Here is a 10,878-nt window from a genome sequence, read left to right on the forward strand (position 1 = left end):
CTGATGCTGATTCCTGAAGAACCCACCTTACAGGGCTATGAGGCACAGGTGAAATTATGATTAGCAAAGGGCACTGAAGTGCTGTTCAAAGCTTATTTTTCATTAGTTCTTTTACATTAAATTCATATAAGGTTTAAAGTACTATAGTATCTGGTTGCATATACATTGCCACATATACTTTGCATGGAAAGTTAAAAAAAAATTCAGCCCAAATATCTATATGCTCTACTTGCCAGAAGCCAATCTACCTGTCTGAGGTTATACACATGTATACAAAATTATATATATATATATATATATACACTTCTAATAAGTAATTCATTTTTATTTGTCTTATATACATGTACTATGTATTTGATACAAAATTGAATGGTTTATGAATATTCCACTTTTAAGTTTTGTTGGAGATTGCATTCCCAAGCTTTTGCCTGCTTTACTGTTCCCAAGACCAAAAAAGAATGAAGGTCCAACAATGAGCCCTTGATACTAATGACTATGCTTGTGAGCCTGTGCACCTGAAATAAGAACAAGGCCTAGAGCTTCAGGGTGCCTAAGATTTACCTCCTGAGAGCCTCTGTGTTGCTCAAATGTGGCCAGTCTCAAAGCCAAACTCAACATGTAAATGCTTTGCCTTCCCCCCAGTGTGGGACATGATTCCCGGGGATGAGCCTCCTTGGCACCGAGGGATTACTACCAAGTACCAGCTGATGATGTAACTAGAAAATGACCTTGAATACAAGGGTCAACTTGGACCAGCAGAATATCTCAGTCTACATATAATATCAGGAGATAAAAGTGCTTTTTGACCTGAATCAAGGGGGAAATGGAAAGGACAAATGAGTTTATATGGCTATGAGTCTCTAAAAAAGAGCCAGGAGGTTATCAGAGGGGTTGCCCTTATGCACACCTCAGTAGAGTCCCAGAGACAGATAAAGTAGATACAACTCCAGGTATTGGTTCTTCTGAGGGCTACAGAGACCCACAAGTTCTATGGTCATGGCAGATAGAGTTCAGTGCCATGTCAGTTGGCCCTTCTTTGGAGTTGGTGTTTCTGTGTGGTGGAGCTGGACTCAGATGTGATCTTTTTTCAAACACCTCTCCTGTTACTTTTACCAGAACTGTAGCTGTTGCTGGGGTTTAATATATACCCATGGGATCTGAATCTCTGGACTGACCATATGATAGCCAGGCCCTGAGCCTCAACAATCTTCAGCTCTTACACTCTGGTTTATTGCACTTACCCCACTCAGCTAACATGGATTTGAAGAAGGTCAACCACCATACCATGGAGCCAAGAGTGCCTATAACTGAAAGCAGGAGGATTGCATCCAGCATCCATGTGGAATCTAAGCCCTCTCTTGATATAGATGTGGAGTGGACACAACCAAGCCAAGGTCCACAGGATGGAGTGGACTTACTGATATTCTATTCATGAACTATAATGATTAGTAATCGAAGAAAATGTGGCATTGGTGTGGAGAAAGTGGCCATGGTGGCTGCTGGGTATGGGGAATGGGAGGAAGAGATGAGATGTGGAGGTATTTTTGGGACTTGGAATTGTCCTGGGTGATGCTGCAGGGACAGTTACCAGACATTGTATATCCTCCCATGGCCCACTGGGTGGAACGTGGGAGAGTATGGGCTATGATGTGGACCATTGACCATGAGGTGCTGCGGTGTTCAGAGATGTATTCACCAAATGCAATGAATGTCTCATCATGATGGATGAGATTGTTGCTATGGGGAAAGGAGTGGGGTGAGGGGTGTGGGGGGTATATGAGGACCTCATATTTTTTTAAATGTAATATTAAAAATATAAATAAAGACAAAAAATTAAAAAAAATTAGAAAGCTGGTTTTAAAGTTTCCTTTCTTCTATAGCTTCCTCTTCCCATTTCTTTATTGTACCCTCTTTTGTATGTAATTTGTTGATATATGCAATAGTGCTTATGTTGAATATTTGGTTAAATAGTCTTGTTATCTGTGTCTACTTCAGAAACCATACTGTTTCATACTTTTGTTTCTAGTAGCAAATGCAAAGTGGTGATGGTGATGGTGGTGAAGGATTGGGGGAGAACATATGTCAAGCAAATTCTATGTAAGAGATTGCTGAAGGTAGTTAACAAATGTCAAGGATTCAAAGCATGAAATACTCAGGACTTTCCATGGGGGAAAATGGGATAAAATTTGGTTCTCAAATAGTCCCTTTGATCAGAGCAATTTTTGTTACTTTTAATTTCCTCGCTCCAATTTGCTCATTGACTTTGTCTATATCTCCTCACAGTTAACAAATTGGCAGAAATTTCTGCCTTTCTTCACAATCAATTATGCATTGATCAATGGATTGTCCATGTAGCAATTTGATTTGGTTGTTAAGACAGCTACAAGTATTGGATTGACTGTTGCTGCTGTTAATTCAGCTGTGCAAACATGGTGTCACAGATGAATTTTTGGAATATGTATAAAATGCCTCAGATTTGCAAATGGCCATCTCAATGTTGAACCTATGGAAAAACAAAGTTTAATTTGAACGCTTCTTGTTTCACAGATTGCACATTAAAAATAGAATGCCATATGGAATAACAAGATAATGTACGCTTGACTTTCTTCTGTCTAAAACAGGTTAACCTAATTGCTAGATAATTAATGAGGTATATTAGTAATATTGCTGTCCTTCATTGCTAAAAAGGATATTGGCTCTTGCGATTATGCTATTCCCATATCTTTTTGTTGATTTTGGTGAAATGATCAAAAATACTTACGTTCTACTCTTAATTATTTCCTTTTCCCTGACAGTGCTACTGAGAATTAGAGGGAAGTTCATAGTTATGAAATGGGAACTATGCAGCCTTAATCTCTTTAAAGAAGTGTAAAGCTCTGTAATGTTTTTACCAAAGTCCTCAAACCACAGCTAGAGGGCTGGCTACTTGGTTTATAAATAAAGTTTTATTGGAACACAACCATACTCATTTGTTTACATTTGAATATGGATGCTCTCTTACTACAATGGCAGAGTTGCATAGTTGCAGCTGCAACTGTATGTTCCCAAAGCTTATAATATATACTACCTGGCCTTTTAAGAAAAGGCTTGCTAATCCCTGCTGGAGTTACTACCATCCTCAAGTGAGATTTTCAGGATCTTTCCACATACAACATTGCCCTAGTCTACCCAACATGTAAGACCCTGATTCAGACCAGAGACCAAGGGAATTCCTCACAGACAGCTGTGTGCCAGAGTTTTAAAAAGGTACACCTTTGGGGCAAATGAGCAAAGGAGTTAAAATCTCAGGTATCCACAGAATGGATTTTGGGGTCAATTGTCTTTTTTGGCATTTCTCCTCTTTTAAGTCAAATTAGTGTTGTGTAGGGATCCAAACTCTTCACCCTTAAGAAAATGTTCGCTTTTAAACCTCCTCATGAAGCCATTTGGAAATCAGGATAGACCTCAGGGTCCACAAATGGTTTGCTATTCTAGGCCTTAGAGTTATCTTTTTTATTGCTTATGCGCTCTGTTAAAGTTGAGTGATAATACATTGAGTTAGTTTGCATGTTTAGGGGAAAGAAGCAAAAGTGATGCAGTTTTCATCTAGGTCAGGGGCACACAAAGTCCTTTTGTGACCCAGACAGGGTCCATCCTAGTTCACTGGAGGTTAAGATTCCATTTAAAGTTTTGTGGCAAAGTTCCAGTTACATAGGATATGTTTGCTGGTCTTTTCCATTGGGTATCTGTGGTGCCAGTTACTTTTTTTTTTTTTTCCCCCAAGAATTCAAGATTTCCAGCCATCTTTCCCATCAAACTAACCACTTTCTACCCAACTAACAATGATAATATTATAATTTATTACAGTTCTTACCCTTAAGTGATTCCTAGTCTGGTGATAAAACCTAAATGCAAACAACTAACCAAAATGAAATGTGGCACATGAGAAACTGCTTCATAGAGAAAATAACATTTTTCTGTGGTATGATGGAGCTGCCTCTTACAGCTCCATTGTTAAATACTCAGAATCTTGACAACTGGTTAAGTCATTGGTAGCTTGAACTTGGCCATTGTGGGAATAGGTATACAATGGATGTTGGCAGATGCTACAAATCAGGAAAACTGATTTACCAGCATGCCATGGCTTTTAAGCCAGAAAAGAAGAGCGAGGAGTTGAAATCATTGCCAGCAGAAGGGAGAGACATTATGCTCAAAGAGAAGACTAGAGGCAGGGGTTGAGGTCAGTCCTATAGCTCTTCTTGGCCAGAATTTGAAGTGTATCCTGGCAGTCCAGGGAGTTAGGGTATTTTTTATTTTATTTTATATTTTAGGGGGTACTGGGGATTGAACCCAGGACCTCATACTTGAGAAGGAGGCACTCTACCACTAAGCTATACTCGTTCCCCTAGTTAGGGTCTTTAATCAGAGTGCTGTCTTAGTTAATTTTAATTTTAGCTATCCCAGTACTTGTTACAAATATAAGGAAATTTTTATTAAAGACTGTTTGAGACATATCCTCAAAACAAAACACAACAAAGTCATTTGACATCTCATCTATACAAAGAATATTTCCTTATAGTTTGTCTGTTTGCTGTTTTTCTGCATACAGGTTTTTATTGCTATTTTTTCCCAGCTTAATTGTATTCATACTATATTCTTAATTTGGTTTTGTTATACTTGCAATAATATTATAAATATTTCACATGATATCACAGAAAAAGTTGTCTAATACTATATCAAGATATAATAATAATAGTTTTATAGCTATGCATTTAAGCTGTTCCAAATTTTGGTTTTATAATAATGTTAAAGCAAATTTCTAATACCTTTTTTAAAAAGCTATATCTTTAGTATATTGGCAGAAGTGAAATTGTGGGATTATATAGACTTCAGGGGAAAAGCCATGTGCCAAGAGCACTGGATTGATTTTTTGTTTTAATTTCTCTCCCCCCTTTCCCCCCCATCCCCCCAGTTGTCTGCTCTCTGTGTCCATTTGTTGAGTGTATTCTTCTGTGTCCACTTGTATTCTTGTCAGTGGCACCAGGAATCTGTGTCTCTTTTTGTTGCATCATCTTGCTGCGTCAGTTGTCCGTGTGTGCAGTGCCACTCCTGGGCAGGCTGCACTTTCTTTTGTGTGGGGCAGCTCTCCTTATGGGGTGCACTCCTTGTGCGTGGGGCTCCCCTATGCGGGTGACACTCCTGCGTGGTATGGCACTCCTTGCACACATCAGCACTGCGCGTGGGCCAGCTCACCACATGGGTCAGGAGGCACTGGGTTTGAACTCTGGACCTTGCATGTGGTAGGCAGATGCTCTATCCGTTGAGCCAAGTCCGCTTCCCTGGATTGACTTTTGTCATGACAAAATTGACCAGACATTTCAAGGGAATGGTTGATTTGATTCTGTCTTTCTATGAATTACCAGTGATTTTAGAATTATGTGGGCACAACCAAAGTAATTTAGGTTTTCAGTAGTTTGTATTTAAATCCAATTATTAAATATGAACCAGAGAGGCATACAGATAATTCGGTTGCTGCTTGGAAAATTTGAAAGATGTAGAAATGGCTCACCGCACAATTAGGTTTTTTTTTTTTTTTTTTTTAGGAGGTACCAGGAATTGAACCTAGGACCTTGTACATGGGAAGCAGACATTCCACTTGAACTACATCTGCTACTCCTAGACATTTTTATATTATCAGAGTATGAATATCTGATTTAGTTTGGGTTCCCTTTTTCCTCTCTCTCCAAAGCAAATAATCAAAACAACTCTCAACAAGAGAATAAGCTGTTAATGTGGTAGGTAAGTGTTAAAAGTAGTGATCAAGAAGCTTTGGAAATGGATGAGGAATGTAAGAAAAAAGTCATTTTTTTCAATTTAGCAAACATTTGTAAAGTACTAAAGAATGTCAAGGCACGGTGCTGGGCATTGGGGATACAATGTTTAACAAACTCTCAGTTATCAGAGAAGAAAGACATATGAAAAATAATCACAACAATATAAAGGTACAGAAGCTGCAAAGCAATTTGGTTCTGTATTAGGGTAAGGAAAGACCTCAGAGAGGAGGTTGAATGAGGTGCTAAAAGTTTCATTGACTGTTTTATTATTTTAGCCTGATAGTGAAGCTTTTAAATCTATAAATTTGGTTTTCTTTTTCACCTTAGGCAGAGTTTTTCTGTGTTGTGTTATTTTCCTTTAGTTATATTAGAAATAACTTTCATTTTTGCATTGGATCTCTATTCCCTTTCCTCCATATCTGTAAATTTTCTTGTCACTTTCAATTTTGTCCTTTTCCTTTGGATTTAAGGTTTCTTAAATTTGCCATCCTTTTCACTGAGTTGATTAGATCACGTCTACTTTTATTGTCTTTAATGGGAATTTTAGTTCTGCTATTGTGGGGTTTGCATTCTTTCATTATTTCAGTCACATTTCTTTGTATCTCTGCCTTTATCTTAGCTTCCTTTTTCTTCCCTCTTTTACTTCCAGGGGCAATTTCATGTTTTTGAAGACATCAAGCTTTGTCAGCTAAACTTTGCCTTCTCCATTTCCTATTTGTTTCCTCTGTTTGCTCATCCTTACACAGATGGAGACTTGCCCAGCCCTGGCATTTTCCAAATGAGAGTTTATTTGTTTCATTAGTCTAGACAGATCTTCTCCTAGGTGTAGACAGCTTCTATGCCAGGGTTCTAGGACAAAAGGCAGATTGATTTGCACAGATCTTAGGATACTTGTTTTTAACAGAGAACAATCCAGAAAACCCAGATTTCCCAAGTGCTACTTTCCCAACCATTTTCTCAAGGTGAAAGTCATCTTACCTAGTGTTCCCCTGCACCTGGCACTGATGGCTTTGGGGGTGGCAACCTCTTAATGAGTGTTTGGAACCAGCTCTGGCTGGCTTAAAAACCATTCTTTGGCATTTTGAGAAAAAAGGCACATGTTTTTCGGGCCTATATAATTTTTGTGGCCCATAGGTAAGGGCAGAGATGGAACATAAGTCAAAAACTTTCTACTCCTCATTTGGAATCATCCTTGCGCTCCTCATTTGCAGCTGTTTCATATGCTGTGGAGGAGGCCTTCTCAACAGTGGTACTATTGACATTTGGGGCCTGATGATTCTTTTTTATGGGGGGCTGTCCTGTGTATTATAGGATGTCTAGTATCTTCTCTGGTCTCTACAAAGTAGATGCTGGCTGCAACCTCCTCTACCTCAGCCCCAGTTGTGACAACCAAAAATCTCTCCAGGCATTGGCAAATGTACCCTGGAGAGCAAGCTTGGCCCCATCCCATTGAGAACCACTGCCATGGAGTCTAAGAACATACCTCTAAATGCATAGTAAATGATATATGTTTATGAAACTTCCCCCAAATTCAATATGATATTCTTTTATCTGAATTTCATTGTGCCATTGCCTCTCAATCTTTTCCTCTATTTTCATATGTTCAATTTAGTACAAGATTCAAAGGAATTATATGAGGAATTACTTTTTGCTTGTATAGTCATTCATTCATTCATTCATTCATTCATTCATTATTCATCCATTCCTTCAAATATTCATTGAGCACATAATATTTGCCATGCTCCCTGCTGAGTCTTGGAACTGCAAACAGAGTAAGACACTCTTCTTGCCCACATGATGCTAACACTTGAGCAGCATTGGAAGTTGCCAATTCTTTCTTTTGGGACTTCCAGAGTTTGTACAAATGGCCGTATTATCTTGAAATTTCTTGCTCTTTTGACTTTCTTAATAGACGTTTCTCCTGGTTTTTGTCCTATGTCATGACTGGTCAGTGCCTTTAGAATCAATGTCGTTCAAAAATTTTCAAAGGAAGGGGATAAAATCTGTGGTACTTTTCAATCTTATTTGATCTCAGAGGACTTTTTTCTCTAGAGCATCTTATAGGATTATTATTTTGGGACAAGGGTTTGGGAAATACTTATCTATACATTTCTCTATCATCTAAGGATGAAGGAAACTAATATTTTCCAAATTATTACCTTGAAATAATGAAATTTTCTGATGTTCTATAGAATCCTAGAACCGATTATTCAAATTGGACATCTGAACGTCTCTAGATTAAAGTCTCACAAATACCTTGAATTCAGTACTTTTGCCAAGGTATCTCTGACTGTGAAAATGGAGAATATAATGTCTCTTTCCTCTGTCTATTTAACACTGTTTTTTCATAACTTAGTGTAGATTAATCATTTGTTACAAATTTGTGTCTCCTCCTAAACTGTGTGACTCCTAATGTAGGCCTAGACCTTTTCTTCCCTTTTTATATAGAATTTGGAATGGAAGGATTCTGAGGAGAACTTTCCTTAAGAATTGGACTAGAAGTATAATCACCCTGGAAAAAGGAAGTACCATTGACATAGAAAATGCTTTTCATCTTATTTCTCCTCATACTTAAACTGTGGTCCAGAGATTAGATTTGCTAGCTCTAGGAACCTACAGTGAGATGTTGAGGAAGAGTGATAGCAAATGAAAGAAGAACAGAGAAGTCACCTGCTTGGATTTCCCAAACACAAGCTTGAATGATAAGAAAATTCTAGATAGTGCTAGCAGTGTTTTTGGAAAAAAAAATCGTGCCCTTTGTTGTTATTTTTGCTTTTTGCCATATCTAAGGATTTTTCAGGTTGGCTTGGGTCCAGTATGATGATTAGACGTTTGTTTCTTAAAAAGGGAATTGCTTCTTTTGTTCTGTGTTGCTCAATTCAAGATTAAATCATGAGGGGATTTGGAAGGATACATTTACCCAGGTTTCTTCTGGTTTGGTGAGAACAATATGTTACTAGTTAATTATTCCTCTGTAATGCCTCAGAAAATTAAAAGTTGTGTTTTTTTTTTAAATTAAAAGTCCACAAAGCACTTCTGATTAAATCCAAACCACAGTAAACATCATGACTGGGTTTTTGGGAACTTACCAATTCTCCCTGCCACGGTTCTTTGCTAGGCTCAGAAATGCTATTTGTATTCTTTTTCTTATGAGATGGATATGTTTTAGGTACATTTATCTTTACATCCAGGTTCAGCGAGACAGAGATGAAGATGACAATCTGCCAACTGCTAGAAAACAATATTAAATGAGCACCTTGACAGAATTGCAAAGTAGTTTCTACTTTATCAGAATTTCCAATTTCAGGTATCTTACTTTGGAACTTTTATATTACTTTGATATCACTTATAAAATACTCCATTTCTGAAACTGCTAGATTCCTCAGAGATCAGTCATCTTTTTTGTGCAATATATAAAAAAGACTATAGATTACAATCTGTTGATAATAAAAATAAATGGGTTGATTTTCTTTTCTCAGCTATCAATAATGGCTTGTTATTTGTCAAGAAAAAGTAGATGTTAGCTTTCTATTCTTCTAAGTCTGTGTGAAAAAAAAAAAAAAGATACTACCAAGGATCAAACTTCATAGTATAGGTAGAGCTAGTTTATATTATTTAATCCTTTCTCTTTCTACAACTAACATCTTTCCAAATTGAGATACTACAACAAACATATATATATATATTAATTTAGATACCCTAAGTTGTTACATCCACTAGGACACAATATATTTGACCAAACTAGACATATATTTACAACGTGATGAGGTGCTATTGAGTGGAGTTGTCTAATTATGTTAAATGTGCATTGAAACATAAGTTAGACATTACATTTATTTAAAGTGGGTGAGATAAGGATAATAATTATGGGAGGTAAGCAGATGCTACCTTGAAAGAAGTAATAACCTGACACATTCAGTTCAGGCTTCACCATCTGTACTCTATGGGAGAAGCCAAAGAGTAGGACCAGTACTTTGCTTAAGGTATAAACATTATGAGTGACCTTTGCCACACATATTATTTAAAATATGCATGTTAACATGCATATTTCTTTTTTTTTAATTATATATTTATTTTTAAAAATTACATTAAAAAATATGAGGTCCCAATCAACCCCACCGCCCCCACCCCCCACTCCCCCCACAGCAACACTCTCTCCCATCATCGTGACACATCCATTGCACCTGGTAAGTGCATCTCTGAACATCACTGCACCCCGTAGTCAATGGTCCACATCATAGCCCACACTCTCCCACGTTCCATCCATTGGGCCCTGGGGGGATCTACAGTGTCCCGTAATTGTCTGTGAAGCACCACCCAGGACAACTCCACGTCCCGAAAACGCCTCCACATCTCATCTCTTCCTCCCATTCCCCAAACCCAGCAGTCACCATGGCTACCCTTCCCACACCCATTCCACATTTTCTCTGTGGAAATTGGATTGGTTGTGTCCATTGCACATCTATGTCAAGTGGGGGCTTAGATTCCACATGGATACTGGATGCACTCCTCCTGCTTTCAGTTGTAGACACTCAAGACTCCATGGTGTGGTGGTTGACCTTCTTCAACTCCATGTTAGCTGAGTGGGGTAAGTTCAATAAATCAAAGTGTAGGAGCTGAAGTCTGTTGAGGCTCTGGGCCTGGGTGTCTTATTATCAGTCCAGAGATTCAAATCCCCTAAATATATCTTAAACCCCAGCACCAACTACAATTCCAATAAAGTAGCATGCAAGTCTTGTGAGAAGAGATCCCCTCTGAGTCCAATTCCATCATGCAGAAACACCAGCTCCAAAGAAGGGCCATCTGCCATGGCAGTGAACCCCATCTGCCATGACCATAGAACCCGTGGGTCTCTTTATCCCTCAAAAGAACCAATACCTGGGGTTTTATCTACTTTATCTGTCTCTTAGACTCTGCTCAGTTGTGCATAAGGGCATTCCTTCTGAAACCTCCAGACTCTTTTTTAGAGACTCATAGCCTTAAAATCTCATTTCTCCTTTCCATTTCCCCCTTACATTAGGTCAAACAGCATTTTGAAGTCATGTTATTATATGTAGACAGGGAT

At 38.2% G+C, this 10,878-nt stretch overlaps 1 non-coding gene across 1 annotated transcript; it reads right to left on the minus strand.

Moving 5' to 3' along the window:
* Nucleotides 1-4,308: 4,308 nt before the first annotated feature.
* On the minus strand, nt 4,309-4,385 carry TRNAE-CUC (transfer RNA glutamic acid (anticodon CUC)). The gene has a single exon. It is a non-coding gene; the product is annotated as a tRNA-Glu (tRNA).
* Nucleotides 4,386-10,878: the final 6,493 nt, after the last annotated feature.

The sequence above is a fragment of the Dasypus novemcinctus genome, chromosome 11 (assembly GCF_030445035.2).
Source record: "Dasypus novemcinctus isolate mDasNov1 chromosome 11, mDasNov1.1.hap2, whole genome shotgun sequence".
NCBI lineage: Eukaryota > Metazoa > Chordata > Mammalia > Cingulata > Dasypodidae > Dasypus > Dasypus novemcinctus.